Source organism: Ananas comosus, linkage group 16 (genome assembly GCF_001540865.1).
Source record: "Ananas comosus cultivar F153 linkage group 16, ASM154086v1, whole genome shotgun sequence".
Lineage (NCBI taxonomy): Eukaryota > Viridiplantae > Streptophyta > Magnoliopsida > Poales > Bromeliaceae > Ananas > Ananas comosus.
Window position 1 is genome coordinate 5,030,556 of NC_033636.1, and position 22,963 is coordinate 5,053,518.

At 42.3% G+C, this 22,963-nt stretch overlaps 1 long non-coding RNA gene across 2 annotated transcripts; it reads right to left on the reverse strand.

Moving 5' to 3' along the window:
- LOC109722425 lies at positions 19,335-21,745 on the reverse strand. Of its 2 annotated transcripts, XR_002219465.1 has the most exons (6): positions 21,438-21,745; positions 21,222-21,325; positions 21,030-21,108; positions 20,627-20,908; positions 20,442-20,538; positions 19,335-19,519 (listed from the first exon to the last, which is right to left on the reverse strand). It is a non-coding gene; the product is annotated as an uncharacterized LOC109722425 (long non-coding RNA). The 2 variants fall into 2 exon arrangements; XR_002219464.1 differs by lacking the exons at positions 19,335-19,519; positions 20,442-20,538; positions 20,627-20,908 and having other exon boundaries at positions 20,929-21,108.

Here is a 22,963-nt window from a genome sequence, read left to right on the forward strand (position 1 = left end):
CGAACTAAGTCTCTTCAATCTCAAGGGGTAAGTGAAGTCAATCATGTGGGGAGGGGTCGACATAATATTTCCTCAAGCCCCGAGACGTGTGAACATTGAATGCGTGCTAACCGATGGATGTAGAAACCCATAAGAACTGGCCGCCTCGTCATACTCGAAAGGCCTACAACGTGGACTGAGCTTTCCTTACCCAATCGGCGGAATCCTCTGGACGGGGACTTTTAAGAAACAACATGATCTCACTGTAACTCCAGTCTGTTTGGTATCCAGATAGTCCTCTTCGACTTGTCGCTGCTATATGTGGCTGTGACGACTTTTTACCTTTTTCTGCGAAGCTCATCGATCTTCAGGCAAGTTCTTCTATATAACATACTCCAAAATATGGGCGATGGAATTGGGGTTTCATAAAGCCTAAACGGAGCCACTGGATGCTCGTTGATAGCTGTGTTGTCCGCAAACTTCAAAGTCTTAATGTTCGATAATCCTCTCCAAAGTTCCAAGGACACATGCTAGAATGTCTCTAGGAGTCTGGAATGTCCGGCTTATGATGATCATATGTTGTGGGTGAAAATGCTGTGGTGAATGTAATGGAGGCAGGCCGGTTCTGAAGACTCTCAACAGTGCGATACGACCTCGCCACGCGCGGTCCCCCGGTCGGATACTTCGAAATGGGCACTCATGAACTGATGTCTATCCAATACACTGAGCGAGTCTCTGTCTTGGTCAAATTGTCTGCTGTAGGAAGTGAGAACTCTTGGTCCGGTTTGCAATATACGATCGACATCAAAACACCTGCGGCTTAGACAATCGCGACAAGTCATCGTGATCTTGCTCCCATTTGTTCATCGGCACTGTTAGAAACTCTTGAAGTTGGCTAGCAGATATGGATTTCGGCTTTACCTGTTGACAAGTAGAATTGGTATAATCTACATGGCCTTATTCATTCACCAAACTGGCTTAATATCCTTATACATTATTGGTTCCACCGGGGTGGACTATAAGGTAAACAATGAGCCTTTCGCAAGATGTCTCTTGTCTTCTGATGATAGGTAATCCAGTCAGGTCCTTAGCGTACTCAGAATGTCACCAGCAAGAACTCAGCTTGCCTGTTAGTGCTTTCTAATCTCAACAAATATGATTACTTGTTTTCTCTCGGATTCTCTATTCAACCAAAGGTGGGGCTGTTAAACTTAGGGAAGTTCGGCCTTACGTAGACCCAGAGGTACTTTCTCGAGTCCAGCGCATGCAGCTCCTTGAGTAGGGTTCTGTCATGTGTACTATAGCCAATGCTTGCACTGCCTTTGCTCACTGATCTGCACCACTTCGCTCTGCGGGATATATGAAATACAATCATAAGTCCTTCAAGCAACTCACCACGGGCATGCTGTTCAAATTCATCTTTTGAAAATGAAAATACTTTGACTTTTGATGATCAGTAAAAATTGCAGTGCTCGCGTACAAGTAATGCCGCGAGCTTCAAAGAAAACCACGCAGGCAAGCTCAAAGTCAATATGAGTAGGGTATTTTTTCATAATCCTTTTAATGCCATGAAGCATAGCCATCCCCATACCATGCTTGATCAGCACGCACAGTCACTGTGCGATGCATGCATGTAGAATCAGAATCTTCGCATACAGGAGGGAAGGTGGGCGACATCTAGCTCCCAATCTCAACTGTCAAAGTCTCTGGACGATCGTCGCTTCCATGACAAACGTATCCCTCGCGTCATATGAGGGGTGGGAAGTTGCAAAGCTTCCATCAAAACCGCTGGTATATCTGCAGTCAGGAAGCTCTCATCAGTAACCGTTCGTCGGTCTTAGGCAATCTCGAATGGCCTCAATTTTCTTGGAGTCAAATGGGTGATGCCTCAGCTGTGAAAGATGATATGACCAGAATGTAACTTCGTAGCCAGAATTCGCACTTCTTTAAATTGGTAATTCTTCTGGCCAGAAGCAATGTAGCCAATCTAGTGCTTCATGTCAGATCATCGGGAGTAATATGATATCGCTCGTGCGACTGTTACACAAATAATCAAGAACGGGCTTGACATGTTCATCAATTTCATGATGACGGCGGGGCATTGTCAATCAAAAGAGGTATACGTGAACTAATAATGCTCGTACCTGAGTCGAAATGCTTGGGAGGAAATCTCGGCGATACCCTCACTGGGTAGTAGCCTGACTGGAGATGCAATTCTTCTGAGAAGAATAAGAATCCTGCAGCTGATCAAACAATTCAAGCGCAGGGATATTATCTTGTGGTATTTATTAGCTCCGGGATCTACACAAAAGACCTGACGAACCTTCCTTCTTCTTTACAATAACACTGGCGTCCCCCGGCGAAAAACTGGGGTTCTACAAACTCTATTCGATCAAGTCTGAAGGCTGTGCCTATTAGCTCTTCGAGGCTCTGCGCGCCATCGATAATACCCCCCCCCCTTTGGATTGGTGAATGCAGGCATTACATCATAAATCAATCTCCTCTTCGGCGGCAAGTCGTCAATCAGGGGAAAAACATCCGAAAACTCGCGGAATACTGGGATGTCTCGAAGTCCCGTCGCGCGCGTAGTTTTATCACAACGTGTCCGCGTAGGAAAGTGATTTAACTCATATGCTCAGTCTGTCGAGCCCCTCGCGAGATACAGGTCGGCAAACAGCGTCTGCAGCCTCTGAATTAGTAATCTCTAGCCTGGTCGCGGAACATACCATCCTTCGTCCTGTCGATGTAGACATAGCTATTGCGCGGCCAGCAATTCATTTACGGACTATCGTGAATCTGCAGTGCTACACAAGGCGCGAGGCATTATCCAAGGTCTAACTGCGGAAGACCAAACACTTCTGTAACCTGCGAACATGATCGGGGAATCTGCCCTTCGCTGCCTGAGCAACACTCAACTATAGACATGGACAATGAAAAATGCCGGCTAACAAAGGATGCGAATGCACCGGGTATCAAAGAGTTGCGAACTCTATGCCAGAAATCATTGATACCCTGCACATCGCTCGGGTGCTGAAGAGTTCCACCTGATATCGTAAACTGCCATCGGAGCTATTTTGTGCCGCGTCACTACCTACTGGCAGAGATCTGTCTCCTGGCGTTAGCTCGGTGGCTGCTTAAAGGACTGCTTGCTGGTGCTGTGGTGCTAGCAGGTGCTGGTTTTGCTTGCTCGCGGTTAAAGTGCCCTCAATGTTTCGCGGCTGACCAATCGTAGATGTGCCTTCTTCTCTTCGGATGCCGAGTGCCGTGCTGGTCCGCAAGATCACAGTTGGGTCCTGAGTTGCCCCCTGTGATCGGATCCTGGTTGTGACGCCGAAGACCGACGACCGTTGGGAACGTGATCGTGTGAGCTAGTGCCGGAAGTTGCACTGCTTCGATTGCCCTCTGCATTGGAAGGGGCGCTTTGTCATGACTGGCCACGGCTGAGTCTCTCTGCAGCGACACTTCACCTCTCCACCATAGGGACTGATTGTGGACGCATCAGGGTCTCGACGTCTGCGCCGCACTATACTGAAGATGTCGGTCTAGCCCTGGGTTCGATATTTATACTCTGTGCGTCATCGTCTCTGGCGCAATGGTAACAGTTAGGAGTTCGTGTAATTCAAACGAACGTACTCTGCACTGGCGCGATTTCCTGCTTGAAGTTACTTGAAATGCTGCTTGGATTTTGTTTAACTTGTGGGAAAGAAATCAAACGATTCACTAAGAAATCATTCCACTGCTCTGTCCGCCGCACTAGCCCCTGGTCTCGCTTTTCATTCGCAAGTAGTTTATGAGCTATACCTGCTAGTCGTTTATCCGAGGTTTGTACTGTCCCCTCATTGGAGCGAAAGAATTCTCGATAAATTTCTCCATGCCTGATCCCTAATCATCCAGCCTCAGTGCTCTGCCATCGAGATCGGTGGATATTGGCGGAACGAGGCTAACCTCTCGTCCAGTCGTTGTCGGACTCAGTCAACGGTACTGCGACCGTAGTAGGCGACCGGGCGCTACTGGACTGCTGACGATTGGAGGAATGTGCAGTGGTCTGTCACTGGAGTGTAGGGATGTAAATCGGCTCTGGTGCCTCGGTACGAATCTCGGTGGTTGAGTACTCTCAATCTGCAATAGTTCCCCGCCCCTCTGTTGTCATTTCAGTCGGGCGCAAACTGTGCACCTAAATCTGATGTATCACTCGCTTCGGTGGCCCTGTTCTGTCAATGGGGGTGCATCGCTATGCTGCTCTGGATCTGGGAGAATCTGATCGTCGGCCAACTCGGCAGCTCCGCAAACGACAGGTGAGTCGGCGTGGCGGCGACGATAGCATAAGTGAAAGGAACAAATGGGGTCGTTACAACAAAACCTCTGACCCAATCAAACGAAAGTTTAGGAAGGCGGACCTGTTTCTCTCAAATTTATGTCGTTGAGCACATATTTTCTAAGGCCAAAACAGGAAATACTTCGTCACTAATTATATAAGAGGAGTTAGAAACAAATAATCTTGAGCTTCGCCATTAAATTAGCTTCTCGCGTTCTTTGTGTGTTTGCCAGTAACTTAGTTTCTAGGTCCCACACTACAGCAAAGCTCTGATACAATCTTAATCTGTGCTGATTCATTTTCCCGGGTGCCGCAAATCAGCGTTATACAAAGGGTTCCCTGTATACGATAGCGCATAAGTTACTGTAATCAAACACTACTACGATCAGTTAGTTGGAGAGTGCTAGAGAAAATCAGGAGTAGAAAAATGAGTTATATTAATAGTCAAATCAAAAAAATCAAAGTACTGCGACTGGCGAGTTAAGTACTATGTACATTGAACTCAGAACAAAACATCTACTGCAGTAGCGACCTCTTAGGTCGCAGTTCGGGATAGGTGTTATCGCGACGCCCTTGCTCGATTGATCACGAAGGCGAGGCTGGACCTGTGGTCTGCAAGAACTAGTGTAACGTAACTGGCGTTTGAGAATATGTAAAAAAAAGTAGTCCTAGTGTGGATAATCGCGCCAAACAACATCGGTCACTCCACCATTGTTTACAGAAGTGGAGCATAGATAGTCAGATAAGGAGATAAACTTACGCTATTAGATCCGTACATTATCATGCTCTACTACCAATGTAGGAAATGTAAACTTGGACCAATTATCGGGACTGTATCAAGATTTTACCGTCCGGGATGTGATCACCGTCCTGCCCTGCGACTATCACTCTATCCACACTAACTGGTCGTGGAGAGCATGTCCAACTGGCATGAGCGACGACGAAGCGAAGCAAAAGTCCAACTCGGAGTGGATGATGGGCGTACCCAACCAGTATGAGCGTATTCTGTCGGAGCTTTAATAGGCTCATAGCAAAGTCAAGTGAACAGGTCAAAGACAGGTCTAAAAAACCAAACGTTACCTGGTCACACAATCTTGACCAAAACAAGATTCTATGGGTCCACCGTTACGAAACGGCACCAATCGATCGAAAGAGCGCTATATCTGATGAAAATAAGTCCGGACCCCGACGGAGCGTAATGTTCTAAATATCCACCCCCCCCCTGATATCCATGCCATATAATGCCGTTACAATCGCATCATATAGCGTATAAATTGGTGTTAAGATATGAAGGGTCAAAACGCAGGTTTTCTCCTAAGTCAAATTTAGTCCAACATTGTATAATTTAATATTATTTCGCATGTTCTACATTTATTATTACTTCTAGATGTATCGGTAGTGAGATTAAGCATATATACAAAAATCAAAGACTATACACGGAATAACATTGACTTAGGAGCCGACCGTTATGATACACCACCTTAGAGAAATTCATGCAGTACGGAAGCCCTCGGCTGGCACACTGCTGGTCCGCTGAAATGTCGAGCTCAAAATTTCAAGCTATCTCAAAGCTTCACATCAAAATAATTCAGTACAATACAACTAGCAGCAGAGAGAGATAGTGGTTTCGACAAGCTAACCTTTACAAATCCATCAGTAAGGACTTCGTGGATTCCTCTGCATGTCGAATCAACGAATAAAAGTTCGCTACGTAAATTCCGATTGTCCAGCGAGTACTCGTAGCTGAAATACTAACAGTGACGATGAAAGATAGACAAAAAAGCACTTTAAGACTTCAATATTCAATTCATATGTCACAACGTCACCTAATGATCTCAAATCAGGTCGTAGGGACAGATCTAATCCAGCATTATGAGAGCGTATCATCTTCAGTGTTCCAAAATCCATGCCTACCAAAGTTTAGATCTTAGAGTAATAGACTCAACAAATTCAATTTCAGCTCAAAGTCTAACACAGCGATTACCTTAGTTCGCCAAGTTACTCAAACAAATCTGCATCAGGTTCGTTGGAATTCTTGGAATGTAAGATCCTAGCAACCAGTTTCGGTCGAAATTCCCGACTTCTCGTACGTCTGCGCAGAGCAAACTGGTCCGAGGGTCGTGCTTGTAAAAAGAATGAGAATCAAGCTCCATCAAGTGGTCATGGAAGTGTTGATTGCAATTTGAAGGGAGAATCGGAGGTTGAGGATGCTAAAAGAGGTTCTCTGTGAGAAGGAAGGAAAAGAGACAGAAAAGGGCATTACCTATTTATAGTGAGATAGAATGATCCAAAGTAAGCTCGAGGATCAAGCTGCTTACAGTAATTCCCTGAGAAACGTGAGTTTTCTGGGCGCACGGACATGCTCCCTTCTGTAGACTTAGTGGGTGGACCGATGTTGTTTTGGGCGGTACCCACTGAGGACTACTTGTTTTTACAGTAGTTCTCACGCCCAGTTGTTACCTATGTTCTTGCAGAGCCACAGGTTCCGGCTGCTGCGCCGTTCGCGGATCAGGATCGGGGCAAGGGCGTCGCGAGTTAGAGCCCTACCCGACGTGCTGAGCTAGAGGTGCCCCTACTGCAGGTAGATGTTTTGTTTCGAGTTTATGTACATAGTGGACTTAACTCGCCAGTGCGAGTAGCTTTGTATTTTTTTGGATTTGGACTATGTATATGAAACTCAGTTTGTTTAGCTTCTGTTTTCTCTAGCAGCTCTCTACTACTGTTCGTAGTAGTGTTTGATTTACAGGTACAGCTATCGCTTCGTATACAGGGAAAATTCCTTTGTATACGGCGGATTTGTCGGCGCGCCCGGGGAAAGTGTAATCCGGGGCGTGACAAGTACAGAGCTGCTAAACTGAACATACATATAAATAACATAGAAAGGCCCACTGTACATACATACTCTAAAACACAACCATCTCTCAGAATGAAATTAAAGCAAACATCACTGTATGTACATGACACAACCAAAACTACCTCTGGTAGGGGAACTCCTCTAGTAAGGTAATCGGGGTCGATAGGGATCTAGCTCGCGACTTCCTTACCTCGATCAGAATCAGCAACAGCAGCAGTGGATGAGGGCTCTGCAAAAATATGGCAACAACAGGGTGTGAGAACTACTGCAAAATAGAGTAGTCCTCAATGGGTACTATCACCGACCCCAACGGCCTACCCACTAAGTCTACAATAAAGGTATGCAAAGGATAGTGAAATAAGCTAGAAGAAACTCTACAGCTATATGCCACTAGACTACCGCTATCCAAACCATACTCTCTGTAGACATAGAAATGCATCACTAGCTATAACTCAATCACACTGACCCAATCTCAACGAACCGCCAACTGGCCAGTCCAACCTATACTCAAACTACACCGTACTTCACCCATGGGGGTGGTTGGTCCAAGAACACTGTCCAAACAAGGCTGCTGTGACATCAACGCAAGTAAAGCCTCACTCCGGAGCAGCACTCGTGGGAGCGACCCAGCCGAGTATGCAAGCGTGTCTCTGTCGAGCTCAATTAGGCTCACACATGCTATAGTCCATGCAAATAGGTCACACTGGTTTAACAACTAAGACTCACGTGCTTTCGGCACAATCTGATACAAGATAGAGGAATCTGGGTCCACCGTCAGCCCCGACGGCACCCGACAGTAAAGAACAGTCCAACTCTATTGTAACCACGAGCTCGGCCTCTTAGCATGAGCGTAATCTCAGACTACACTAATCTAAGTACCCACAGCGCACTGACAGCGGTGATACAAAAGAAAAACAGCTCCTGAAGCTAATTCTGTTAACTTTTCAAAGAGTGTCAGGTGTAGGTTTAACGAGTTTTCTTCTAAGTCAAATCCCAGTTCAGCATATAAACTTTATCTAAAATCATTCAATTATGCTATAAATTCAGATTTTATATAAAACATGCAAATCCACGAATTCGAGCTACTAATATGATGATCACGACAAGAAGCTATACATGCTGAAATTTCTACGACTTAGGAGGAATTCCGACGATTTCGGTAAATATTAACCCACCTCAAACGCTCGTCCAACACCAGCTAGAAGTCGATAGGAGAAGCCTCTGTGCTAACACAACCTCAACCGGAACCAACCGAGGTGCGCGAATAATCCTCCAAAGACAAGGAGAATGAGACTAAAATCAATCCTCCAAATCTACAAAGGAAAAATATGAGAAGAGAAGCTAGAGAGAGAAAGAGGAGTAGCTTTACCCGTTTCCTCCAAGCTTCTAACACAAGAGAGCCAGCTGGAGTTGGTTGGGATAAATACGTATAACACTGGCTGCAAAAATTACCAAAAACCCCTTTACCAACTCAACTTACCACCTGGAGTATCGGTACTCAACTTGGGTACCGGTACCCGACACTCATCCAGCAAACCAGATTGCGGCTGGTACTNTACTCAATTTGGGTATCGGTACTCGGCCCTCAAACAGCAAACCCACGCGCGCTGGGTACCGGTACTGGCCAGATGCAGTACTGGTACCCAGTCCCAGTACTGATACTCACCAACAGCTACCGGTACACAACACCAAGCTGCACAAATCCGAGGGCACCCATTCATGTAATCCCTCTGGGGTACCGGTACTCCTCTCAGGTTCTGGTACACAACACTCAAAATCTTACTTTTGCAGATTTCAGTGTCCAAACTCCAACTCTCACAGCTCCGAGTCCGTTTTCGCGTCTATTTCGCGCCAAAACGACTCCGAGTCGTCCCGACACTCTACAGATGTGTCGACAAGCCACTAATGCTGTAGTCAGTCAGACAGCTAAGCCCCAGAGACACTTCAGATACTAATCACGGTTACGGGTCAGGAAAGGTATAAAACTTTTAATTAAGTATTATACAGTTTAATTGTTTTGTATGTTATATTAATATTTTCTTTTCTCTCACTAAGGTGTTAATGCGTCTAACAATGCCCTTGACTATCGAGCCACTTTGGCCAGGTAAAAGAGATGAGTTTAAGAAACTTGGAATACAGGTAATATATTATTTGTGATAAAATTTAATTATATTTTAAAGTTCAGGTACTTATATCTTTAGATCAAATTATAATATTTTAAACTTTATTATAGAAAAAGGAAGGACAAATAGTTCTTGATGATCGAAAAAGTGTAAATTTAGTCCAATTAATCAAAAAAAAAAAAAACATATAATCGATTTTGAGGAAACAGAGGAAAATACGGCGGAGGAACAAAAGAAAGCTAAAGACCAACCTCCAAAGTCAACCACAACAGATTTTTTTGGACAATACAGATATTTGGTATCAAATTTTATTTTCATGCCTTCATTATTAGTACTTTATAATTTGCAAGTAACATGATACTGATGCTGTATTCTATTTTTTTGTATGGTTTAGGAAGCTATTAATATACTCACGAAACGTCTAACAGCGCTAGAATGCCGCTTTGATTATTTTGATACAAAATTGTGTAAAGCATTATCTTCTATTGGGGACAAGTTAATTGGACTTGGAAAAATAGAAGAAGAAACTTGCGAAAATTATCAACTTTAGAAGACAATATAAAGGTTAGCATCAAACTGTCCATTTTTAAATTTTTTTTGATAGTCTATGCTAATTTATCTTTCTAATTTGACTTTAGGATGTCTTACGGAAAATGGAAGTGAAAAGTGACGCTCGCCCAACAGCTATAGTTAGTCAATCATGTGAATCTCCAATTCATGTTGATAGCGACAGTCGTAGCCAAGAGCTTCCATGTGTAGACTTGCATAGAAAATATTTCTGTTGCATGCAAACATCTGAGGAAGGTAATAAGCATAATTGCACGAAATTGAAGTCACAAGAACTACAAAATATGTATCATGAAAGGCCTCAATAGTCACAAGATATGGAGTCTAACCTTGCACAAAGAGTAAAGTGTAAGTATGGAAGGCATCGTGAGCCCAGCAGATATTACAAATCCCCCTATCTGAAGTTTGAGAATAAAAATAAAGTACATACTCAAATATTGAAAGATATGGATGATTGTAAAATAGGATTTGAGTTTGATAATCAAAAAGTTAATAATGATTACAAGTCTAAATCATTAACTAGTCTAGATCTTGCTGCAATAGAGTATGTAAAAAGGTATATATTGGACAATATCAAAAAAATTGTTGTTATCGATGACATAGTGGTGACCGGTGCATGGATGGATTGCCTAATTAGGCCCTCTGTGGAAGATAATGAAAAAAAATGGATACCTGAGGAGGTAAGTATTTATTCAAATGTTTGAAATTTTTTCCCTAATTATATATAGTTCTATAAGTTACTAACTACAATTAGTATTTTTTGTAGATTTTTAATTCGTATGTAAAGATTTTGAACTGTCAACAAAGAATGAAGACTTCTAAAGTATTCATAGAGAATACATATGAATGTCAATGGTTTTATGAAATTGGCTAAGAAGGTAGGTACACTCAAAATGCACAAGCGAAGGGAAGTAAGAATGTAGTAACCCTGGAATTCAGCATTTGAGGCCTGTCGACAGCTTTGGAGAGTGTCGGGACAAGTCCGAGTCCTGTTGGTGTGAAATAGACGCAAATTGGACTCAGCGGGACGTGAGAGCAGAGAGTTAGCATTGCAATCTGCAAATTGCAGCTTTTCGGTAATTGGTACCAGTACCACACAGGGGCGTACCGGTACCCAGTTCATTTTTCTGCGCAGACTACTCTCGGGTTGGCCATTCTGCTGCGTGGTATCGGTATGACATTGCGATGGTACCGGCACACCAGGGTAGATAAGGGGCCTTTTGGTCTTTTCTTGCCTCGTTTATGTCACCCTTATTCCTATTACTCTATATAGGATAGAGAGAGGCTGAGGAGGAGGTTTTGCTGTGCTCTCTCTCTCTTCCTCTTGTGCTAGGCCGTATGCAAGGAGGGGCTCGGGTGGAGTCGGAGCGACGTCGACGTTGCGCCGCGGAGCCGTTCGAGCGTGCGTTCGTCGTGGTAGCGCCGTGGGAAGGCCGGGCGAGCGTGTGGTTCCGCTTTTGGCGACTTCTCGCCGTTGTTGGACGTGCTTTCGAGGTGGCTTAAATGTGATGCTTACCGAATTCTGCGGATTTCCTTCTAAGTTGATAAAGTCGACATGTATTCGTCGTTTTGTTTAGTATATTGTAGTTGCTCGATTCATTGATTTAGCATGATTAAAATTTGAATTAAAACCTAGTATGTTAGCTATATATATATACATGTTGGACTTGGATATGACTTAGGAGAAAACCAGCGATTCTACACCGTCGTATGCTTAAACTACCAAATTTAGCTCTAGGAGACGTAGTTTGTTTGTATCACCGCAGTTTGTGGGCGGTGGATACCCAGAATAGTGTAGAATAATATTACGCTCGTGCTGGATGCCGAGCTTATTTTTACAGTATTGTTCAGATTGTTCCAGATTGTCGGGTGCCGTTGAGGTTGACGGTGGATCCAGATTACTGCTTTTGCATCAGATTGTGCTGAGGCCACGTGCGTTTTGGTTGTTAGACCAGTTAGACTTTGTTTACTTGACTATAGCCTGTGAGAGCCTGATTGAACTCGACAGAGACACGCTTGCATACTCGGTTGGGTAGCGCCCACGAGTGCCACTCCGAAGTCGTGCTTTGTGCGTTTGCGTTGGTGTCGTTGTGTCCTGGTTGGACTTGCTCTCCACTGATGACCTGATTTGGTGTCAGTTAGTGTAGCTTCGACAGGCCGGACGGGTGTGTTCACAGTCCCTAGTGAGGTTGGGTCAGGATTTACATTTTCTATAGATTGTTGTGCTAGAGCATGATTCTCCTAAGCTCCAAAAGAGAGCTAGAACCCTTCCAATCCAAGCCCTAGGAAGGTTCTAAACCAACCAATCAAGCCTCAAAAGACCTAGGTTCAAAAAGCCCAAAATAAACCCTAAGTCCCAAAACTAGGGTTTCATATGGTAAAACCTACCAAATCATGGATCAAAGGGTAGAATCCAAGTACTAACCTCCCAAGATGCCTCCAAACAAGCTCCAAATCTTCTAGGGTTGAAGATTGGTCCACCACCAAGCTCTACAAGCAAGCTCCAAGCCAAGCAAGGGTGGAAAGGAGAGAAACGGGTTGAGCTCCAAGCTCCCTCAAGCAAACTCCTCTTCTTCTTCTCCTCCTTCTCCTCCTTCTTCTTCTTCTCTCTCTAGAAGGTGTTGGGTGAGGGTGAGAAATGAGGAGGGAAGAGAGGGAAATGGCTAATAAACCCATCTAATGTAACAAAATCCAGTGAGGCCCCTCAAAAATCCAATATTGCAACAGCCCGGTCTGGGCAGTTTTCGCCCAGAGGGACCGGTCTCTCCCCAGCAGGGACCGGTCTCTCGCTGCGAATCCGAAAAACCAGCGTTCGGGAACCGGTCTCTCCCTGCGCGGGACCGGTCTCTCACTGCGTAGACGCGCTCGGGGACCGGTCTCGCCCGCCAGGGACCGGTTGCCTCAAGGCTGCCGCAGTACTGCTCACTGGGGGACCGGTCTCTCCTTCCAGGGACCGGTCCCCGAGAGTAAAAACTCTCAGGACTTATCAAGAATTCCGATTTTCGAACTTTTTAGGTCGAAAAACATTCTACAACCCTCCACCAAGTGTGGAAAAGCTCGAAATACACCCAAACACTCGAACCTCGCAATTTGCAAAGGTCCAGTGTGTTACAATGATAGTATAGTAGCATTTAGCTGTAGATTTGTTCCAGCTTTTTTTACTATCCTTGCTTACTTTTGTAGACTTAGTGGGTGAGCCGTTGAGGTCGGTAGCGGTACCCACTGAGGACTGCTTCTTTTTTTGCAGTAGTTCTCACACCCAGTTATTGAAATCTTTTGCAGAGCCTTCTTCTTCGGCTGCTGCTGCTGTCGAGTCTGATCATGGAAAGAGTGTTGCGAGTTAGAGCCCTTCCTGACGAGTTGCTGAGCTAGAGGAGTACCAGCTACAGGTAGTTGTAGTTTTTGAGTTCTTATACATACTGTGTTGTATCTCGCTAGAGCGAGCTTTTTGTACACCTGGATTCGATGTATATATAGTGAACTTCTGTTTTATTTTTGTTCTCTTTTAGCAGCTCTATACTACTAGTTGTAGTAATGTATGGTTACAGGTACAGCTATCGCTTCGTATACAGGAAAAATTTCTTTGTATACGGCTGATTTGTCGGTGTGTCCGGGGAAACGAGTAATCCGGGGCGTGACAAAGAAACCAGAGGATTGGAGAGATATATTTGCAAAATGATATGGTATTAGAGCTTGATTTATAAGTTTACTACATATGTTTGCATATTGTTGAAACATATAATATCTCTATGTGGTTTGTAGGTTTATTTTCCAATGAATCCAACAAGAAATCATTAGTATGTTGGAGTATTATACATGTCTGTCATGCCCTGGGGCCGATTTTAAAAGCCTTTTTATAAAGAATACTATTTTAGAAATCAGAGTTGCGAAAAATGTGTCATTTTTTTATTCAATCTGGCCTACGTGACGTACAGACCCGCCACAAATACAAAGTCTCTCTGGCTACATAGATAGAGTCTCCTTTGTATTTGCACGGCGTACAACCAATAACATCATGATCACAATAACAACCTACATTTACCAATCCACAAGCAATTTATGCGATGCATTTCCATACAGCTAGCGATCCTTAGAGATGATGCATGTCTCTAAACACTCCTTAGGCGCTGGATGATGCGATGTATAGTATAACAACCATCCTATTTAAAAGTGCTCCCTACCCGGAAGCTTTGTTTTTAAACTTTATTTAATCATCTATAAAACCATTCAAAAACCTTTTAAAAACTATTTTCCACTTTGAAACTTCACTTTTGAAAACCAACTTTCTCGAGGGGTAGAAAACCACAATGCGTAAATACATAAATCCAAGAACCAATTGTTCATAAATCTCCAACTGCAAGCATCGTAGGAAAACATCAACTCAAACCAGTTCGCAAATACTCAAACATTAATAGTGATAATCTAACTGAACCATTTAGTTATTAAAATTATTAAATGCAGAAAGAGAAAGTAACCAGGGTGACGACCGCTACTGTATCCTGGCTAGGACGTCCTCCCGTCGCACCAATAATTAACTCCTTGCCTGAGCCACCTAGGGAAATGGAGGTGAGAAACCACAATCAAGGTTTCCCAGTGGGTACGACAGAGCCACGAAAGCAAATCGTATTCATTGAAAAACAAAGGAGATAGAACAAACTGATATATGTGTAAGGGTGTGAAGAACAACAAAAGTAGCTATAACAACAGATACAATAAAGAGCAAGTAATAAAAACTGCTACTGTAAGGAATACAATACTGAGCATGCCTCAAGGTAATCAAATCAAAATTGTACCCAATCTGGTGCCTGCCATATTGGTCCGCAGACCTCAAACATTGCCTGTCACATTGCCTACACCGACCTGATTCATGCGTCCACTAGACGACCCATCGGATAAGTACACCCCTGGTCGATGGCCAAACCGACCTGGTGTCAATGAATACACCCAAGTGCTGTGACTAGATCATCCTGATATGCTCAATGCGAAAAGTGGCAGGAAGCCGGTGCTTTGGTCGAAGCCAGATACAAGGCCGTACAATGCCGAATCACGATCAACTAGATCGAAACACACGACAAAGAAGACGATGTATTGCCAGGACCAACCCAAGGTCCATAGATATACAACATATGCAAGCCTACTATACATGTCTATTAACAACTATTATCATGCAATCAACAAGGTATAGATGAACGAACGATAAACAAAAGTAACCGACATGTAGAGACTACGATTATGATATAGAAGAACAGAGAAAAGCGAAACGATCTCACCGACTATCAGCTCGAAGCACCTACCTGTCACAATTGCGTTGGAAACCTAGGTGCGCAACAAGTCAACCGGACTGAAGTAGTGGGAGCTAGGGCATGGCCGACGGTGGTTCAACAGCAAGCGCGCCAGCAGCAGGCGGGTGCGGCTGACGTGGGGAGGCTGGGGCTCGTGCCGGCCGGTAGCGGGAGGCGGCGGCGGTGGCGGTGGAGCAAATCGAGCCCGCACAAGCCGAGCTCGGGCTCGGGTGCCACGCCGGCCTTGGCGGCGACCGGGGCACCTCAGGGCAGCGGCGAGGGGTCCCCTGAGGTCGGAGGGAGGCAGCAAGGGTGGCCCCGGGCGGTGGCGGCGCAGGGGAGAGAAAGTAGGGTTAGCTTGGCCCGAGCTCCCCTAGGGAGACCGCAGGGCTGCTGCAGCGCGGCAGCGGCGCTTGGGACACCTCGGGGTAGCGTCGACGGACAGCCTGAGGTCGGAGGGAGGCGACGCAGCCGGTCCAAGGCGGCGGCGGCGGCGGCGGCGGCGGCGGCGGCGGCGCGAGGGAAGGGAGTTGAAGCTCCCTCGGCCCGAGCTGCCAGGGCGGCAGCGGTGGCGCGCGGGGGGTGGCGGCAACCGGTGAGGACGATCGCCGAGGATCAGGGTCACTGCCAGAGGGGGGCCCGAAGGTATAGATCCCCCCTGGTGGTCCACGACAGAGGTAGTAGGGTTGGTGGAGAAAATGAAAGACAATGAGGATAATATGGCTATTTCGGCGACCGGAGGCACGCCCCGGTGGCCAACGTGCGTGCGGCTACAGCAGAGGGAAACAAGGGAGGCGGCTAGGGTCTCAGCTGGAGCTAGGGCTAGGGTTTGCATGATGAAACCCTAGTGCATACATATATACAAGGTGCAATTTTGCACAAAAGTCTCCGAAAACTCATATTTTCTTACTGAGTCCCTCACAACGCGAGTAAAATGCGTTTGCGTGCCCCACGTTCGATTTCACACAAAACGATACATAAAATATAGGACTTTCACAAAATTACCATTTCGCCACTAATGACCCCTCCTTGATCAACGCGCAATATCATGAAATCCATCTATCAGATTTGTGAACGGATCGCACCAGTGCGATCAGCACAACAGAGACCTCAAACCCACGATTTCGTTTCACCTGTTTTGGTCACAGATTCGCGACGAAATCCATCCTCTCTCCAATAGGCAAAACCCACACACAAATACGTAAAATATATGTATCTCCAGTTTTCTCAAAATTCGTGCGTCAAACCTGAAATCCGTCAGCATCAATGGGTCCAGGATAGTCGAACCATTGAAAACGAGCTATTGGATTACTATGAACGAAGTCCGATACGCGCCTGAAGCCATCTCTACTCATTGGCCTCTCCGAAAAACTGGGTACTATTCACTTTAAATGAATCTTATTTCTATAGGAAAAGTTATATAGGTCTTTAGATATAAAGCCTATATTTTCATAACTACCATGTTGATGTTCCATGACACTCATAATTTGATGCTTCCGAAGGCCTGCAATTTTTAAGGAAATAATATCCGACATTTGAACATCACTAATTTTACAGTGTGAACGAAGAAAAGGCACTTCATCTGATTTTGCTAAATCATGGTTATGCTCATCGACAAACTTATGAACTCTCCAATGCATGGAGATTGAATCAAATTGAATACTAAACTCGACCGGACATTCACAATGAGTAAGCGCCCGCTCTTTTCTTTTCCTGTCTGTTCTATTCATATGAATTTCATCACGTAAACCTGCTCTCGAACAAATAAAATGGCGAAAATCTACTGTTCCATTTTCTTATACTAAAACCCTTTTGTTTGGCATAAGTGTTGAAAAGCTTATATCCTTCATCTTCACAAGAAAGGTCATCTGTGTAATGTCCTCATATTCCGTCGATACCTCTACTACACAATAAGAGTTTAAAGATTCCATTTTGGATTAAAAACTTCTTCCCAAAGATTTGTGGTTTCAAACACTGCATTCCACATAACTAAAAATTACAATCGTAAAAAGGATTTATGTAATTTTTTAACTTAATAAGACATACTGAAAAAGAGTTTGATAAAAATATAAAATATTAGAAAAGTCTAACTAAAAGTAAAGTTGCATACTTTTAATAAGTTAAATTAGCACGACTTAAAAAACATTCAAATAAAATTTTAATATCAAAATTTAAGTAGGATGACATAAAAAGTATTGGAGAAAGGAACTAATCTGTAACATTTGAAAAGAAAAAATTACAAAAATTGTAATAAAATCTTCAAAAAAAAATGATATGACATTTACTGGAAATTGGATCTTGTCCTCGGCAAGCCTCCTATTAGATTGCCGGGCGTTTGAATGAAAACACCGTGTGTGAGAGGTGGCTACAAAATAGAAGACTTGGGCGTTCTTGAGAGGTGGATACAAAACAAAAGAAATAAGATATTGCTATGTGTCAACTAAAGAGAGAGAAAGAAAAGTTAATTTAGCTGGAAAGGCTTGGTGTTGTATAATTACCTTTCCTAAATTAGCTTTTCTTTACTAATATATCACATTCAAATTTTTTTTTAAAAAAATGATGTATTATTGAAAGCATTTAGTCTACCCCTTAAACTCGAGCCTGACTTAAACCAAAGGTTAAAAGTTTAGCAAATTTTGAATTTATTTGTATAATTTGATTATGAAATAAAATCTTAAATTTGTTTCAAATTTAAAAATTTTTTGCATCGAAAATTATATGTAAATACAAAATATTGCAACAGACAAGTTATATTATGCAATCTCTTAGTAACTGAATATGAAATATTGTCCCGAAGTGAATGTTTGAAAAATTTTGCATTTGACTTTGTGATCAATAGTTCTAACAAATTCAGTTCAATATCTTAATTAAAATAAATTAAAATTTTATAATCTTTACAAGTTTCAGAATAAATTACACATTTTCTTCTCAAATTATAAGAAACATATACTTTGGTTGTCCAACTTTATTTAAATCTTCTAGATTATTGCATCGAGCCTTACGCTCCAATTTAGATCACTAAATGATGAGTTGAGGTTGATGTGGTCAAAGTTCAAGACAAAACTCTTAATAAATTGAAATTGAATGGTCAAAGCTAAAATTCAATTAAAAAGAATGTAATATATTAATATTTTAACTTTCGAACATGGATAGTCGATCCGAAGTTGACTGTTCGAGTTATGATTATGTGATTGGATAGCTCAATCAGTGTAATATTAACCTAATTAATTTAATTTTTATTTTATAAAAAAATCCTATGTCAAAATAGGTGGTAAAGTAAAATTTTTAAAAAATAATGTGGTGGCAAAGTGAAAAATGCGCTAAACTTTGCATGGGCGCAAAGTGATTTTTTAGACTATGGAATGCCAAAATAAAAATGAGCTAAACCATAAAGGGACGGTGAGACTTTTTTAATTACAAGTTGACAGAGTAAAAATAAGCTGTACCATTTGAACGTATGATTCAAGTTAAATGAACTTAATGTGTTATTTAAACAAGCTAAAAACCTTTTTAAAGATAATTTGAAATTAAAATAGCTAAAATTAAATTCAGATTTATAATTTAAAGTTAATTTTCAAATATGGAATTGTTTAGTTTAAATAGTTAACAAAATTTAACTATAATATAAATTAAATCTAAATTTAAAATTTAATTTTAATCAATATTTTTGAATTTTAATGTTGTTTTTACTATCGAATGAAAAATTTGAATTTAATTTTAAAAATAGAAGCCTATTATTTAAATAAATAATAAAAGTTAGGTTTATAAGGACAACATAATTTACAATTTAAAATAAGTTAATATATTTGAACTTTCATGTTATTTTAATATCAAATTAACAATTTGAATTGAAATGTACTATTCATTTAAATATAATTTTTTTCTTTCTGAAAATTAAAATTAAAATTAAATTTGAATTTAATGTACACAATTATAAAGTTTCAGCTCAAATTGAATTTTAAATTCAATTTTATAAAGGTTTATTACTTATAAAATTAGCCACTATCTAATTTGGTAAGTAACAAAATTAAATAAGGAAACAAATATTTGTGTAGGTGTCATATTTCTCCGGGCACGCCAACAGACTCGCCGTATACATAAAAATTTACCATGTATACGAAGCGATAGCTGCACCTGTAAACAAGTTATAGCTACAACCAAGAGTATAGAGTTGCTAGAACTGAAATATATATATAAAACATAAACCGTCCACTGTACATACAAAAACCAACAGCACAATCTCGCTCTGAGTACAACTAACCATAACAGTATGTACATGGCAAGATCTATCTACCTCTGCAAGGGTACTTCTCTAGCAAAAGACCAGGGAAGGGAAGACTCTAGCTCGCGACTCCCTTGCCTCGGTCAGAATCCACAGCAGCAGCAGCAACGAACGGCTCTGCAGAAAGGTAGCAACAACTGGGTGTGAGAACTACTGCAAAACAGAGTAGTCCTTAGTGGGTACCGTCACCAACCTTAACGGCCCACCCATTATGTCTACAGTAAGGTAAGCAAAAAATAGTAAAACTAGAAGAAACTCTATAGTTATATGCTACTATACTACCGCTATCCCAACCGAGACTCACTGTAGATAAAGGAATGCATCACTAGCTACAACTCAACCACACTGACCTAATCTCAAGGGACTGCCAATTGGGCCGTCCAGCCTGTATCCAAACTACACCGCACACCACCCACGGGGTGGCCGGTCCAAGAACTGTCCACTGCGACATCAACGCAAGAAAAGCCTAACTCCCGAGCGGCACTCGTAGGCGCGACCCAACTAAGTATGCAAGCGTGTCTCAATCAAGCTCAATCAGGCTCACACAGATTATAGTCAATGCAAATGGGTCCAACTGGTCTAACAACCAAGACTCATGTGCCCTCGGCACAATCTAATACAAGATGAGGAAATTTGGGTCCACCGTTAGTTCTGACGGCACCCGACAGTACAAGACAGCCTAACCCTGTTGTAAAAACGAGCTCGGCCCCTCAGCACGAGTTTAATCTCAACCTACACTAATATGAGTATCCACAATGCGCTAACAGCGGTCATACAGAAGGAAAACAACTCCTAAAGCTAAATTTGTTAATATTTCGAAACTGGCAGTGTAGGTTTAGATTGTTTTCTTCTAAGTCAAATTCCAGTTCAGCATATAAAATTCATCTAAATCATTAGACTATGCTCCAAATTTAGACTTCATAAAACATGCAAATCCATGAATTCGAGCTACTAAACACGATAATCCATATAAGTAAATACATCCTAACACTCTACGACTTAGGAGGAATTCTGATGATTTTGGTAAACATTAACCCACCTAGTATGCAAATCCGATCACAGATTAAAGCGAAACCCAGCGGTCACGTGCCTTTAGTCCCGAATCACCAACAAGTATAAGAAACTCCAACAAATCCCTGTTGGATCGAGCTGAATTAAAAGTCGAATAAAAAATCCATCAAATGTCTATTCGGTTCGAAAAAATTGAAATTCAGTATTACTCACCTCAAACCGATAGTTGCAACTCGATTCACAGCTTCCTCTCTACCTCAAGAACACCCTGGAAGCATCTAATTGTAGCAAAAAGGTCCAAATCAAAACTAATTTCCAAAAATAGTTGCTGTTGTCCCTGCTCAAAGGTTGCTGCAGTTATCTCAAAGCTGCTGCTGGCTTCTAAGCTGTCAGCACTGAGTTGCACTTCATTCTTGCTCCCACAACCAACCAACAGCAAAATTAGGAATTGGAACTTGTTCACAAGTGATCTTGGCCTTTCACCACAAGAAAAACCTATATTTTCCCAAGAAATTCCATGACAATTGAAAGATAAAGGTCAACATTTCAGCTTCGACGAAAAACAGTTTTTCAGTCTTCGACCTCAACAAAAAAATGAATTTCTCATTCATTTTACCTCCGAATTGATCGAAACAAGATTCTACACAGCAGAGGACGAAGTCAAGATCACTTCCAACTTTTTCAAAGCTTAGCTCCTATAGAAATTTTGAATGAACTTTAACGAATTCCAACAGTGGACGAAATCTGCCTGGAATTAATTTCAGCATTGAACCAATCTTGATCAAACTTTAAAATTAAAGCCACTAACCTTCAATTCCAGCTCAAGGAAGATATGGGCAGCATCCTAACTTCCCCAACTCTAGTCATGAATCATCAATTTCAAAATTGATCGACTCCAAGCCTCTAATTTTACTGCTAACAAACCAAAGATGCCAGCTGAATTCCAAGAACACTACTAACAACTAACAAAACTGAAATTTCAGCTTATACTTGCAAATTTACACTCCCACAGAAATGATCTAACCTGCAATTTCAGCTGGTTCTATGTATAAGGTGAGCTCCCGCACTCTTCCTCACTTCCTTACAGCATTAATCTTGAAGCTAGAGCACTTTTCCTAGCTACACTGGAGCTGAATGCTGCAGGCTACTGTTGTAGGCTGCTTCCTTCATCAAGGTGCTATAGTCCACAAGGTAGGTGTTGTTGCTAGGCTGCGCAGGGAGAGGGGACAGTGGGGAATTGGAAAGGAAAAGGAAAAGAGCATGGATGCAGGGAAGAAGAAGATAATGGATGGAATTAAAGAGGTCTTCTCAGCCAACAACTACAGTCCAAACTCCCCAATTTCGGAAAAAATTCTAGAATGCAATGGGTATATTGGTGACGTGGCGTAGCAAACCAATCAAAAATCTCCTTTTAGAGATATATGTCCCATCATGATTATAAAAAAGTATTTTTATTGTACTTTTGTTTGAAAAGAAGAAAGATGATTCGCTTGTTATTGATGACGCGGTGCAAGTGTGATAGTGTAGAATTCCTCCAATTTGGGGTAGTTGAGACTTAGATGTAGTGTACCTTAGGCACATTTTAATAAAACAACACTAGCTAAGGTTCATTGGCATTTGGATTAAAATTTGGTGTCAATTTCGCATCCCATGCCAATCCGTCTCGCCCCAACACTTTCCAATGTGTCGATTAAATCACGGACCGTAATCATTCCGAAAAAATAATAAGTTAATATTTTTCCGGAATGAATGGTAACCTGTTGAGCAGGTAACTACTATGTAAAAGTCAATCTCGCCCTTAAAATATGACGACTAGATTTAATTGAGCCAGTGTATTAAAGCATTGCTCAAAAATAAATTAGTTAGGTTTTGGGTTTGTAGGTTTTGTCACTAATTTTTGGGGTTCCCATATTATATTATGCTGATGTTTGGGACTAAGATAAGTATTTTTGGATAGGGGGTTAGAGATGCTGACGCTTTCTTAAAGCATCATTATAAAAACGTCTTTAGAACCCCTTTTTTTTTTTCTGTAGTGGTATCATGCGTAGAGGCACCTTCCTAGCGATTTCGTACGATTTGGTATATAAGATGTCGTGCCTTTTCCAAAAGTATCTTTTTTTTAAAATTAGTTATTTTTCGATGGCCAATTTGCATAAAAAATCCACTAGTTTTGCGCTTTTGCAAAAGTAGGCCACTTTTTTCAATTTTGCATATTCGCCGGATTTTCAGCAAACTGACCAAAATACTTTTATTACTTTTTCTCTCTCCTCTTTCTCTCTCCTTTTTTTTTTTTTTTCTCTCGTTCATTTTTTTTTCTCTCGCCGAAGAGGCGGCGGAGGCAGAGGTGGAAGCAGAAACGGCCCACCTCGCCTCTCACCCTCATGCTCTCGCCCTCGCCCTCGCCCGCGCACCCCCTACCTTCCTCGCCTCTGACCTCACCGAGGCCGCGCCTCGACTCTTTTTTTTTTTCCTCTCGGACTCTCCCACCGTCTCTGACGAGGACGCCTCTCTCGCCCTTCCCTGCCCTTCTCGTCCTCTCCCTCTCCCTTC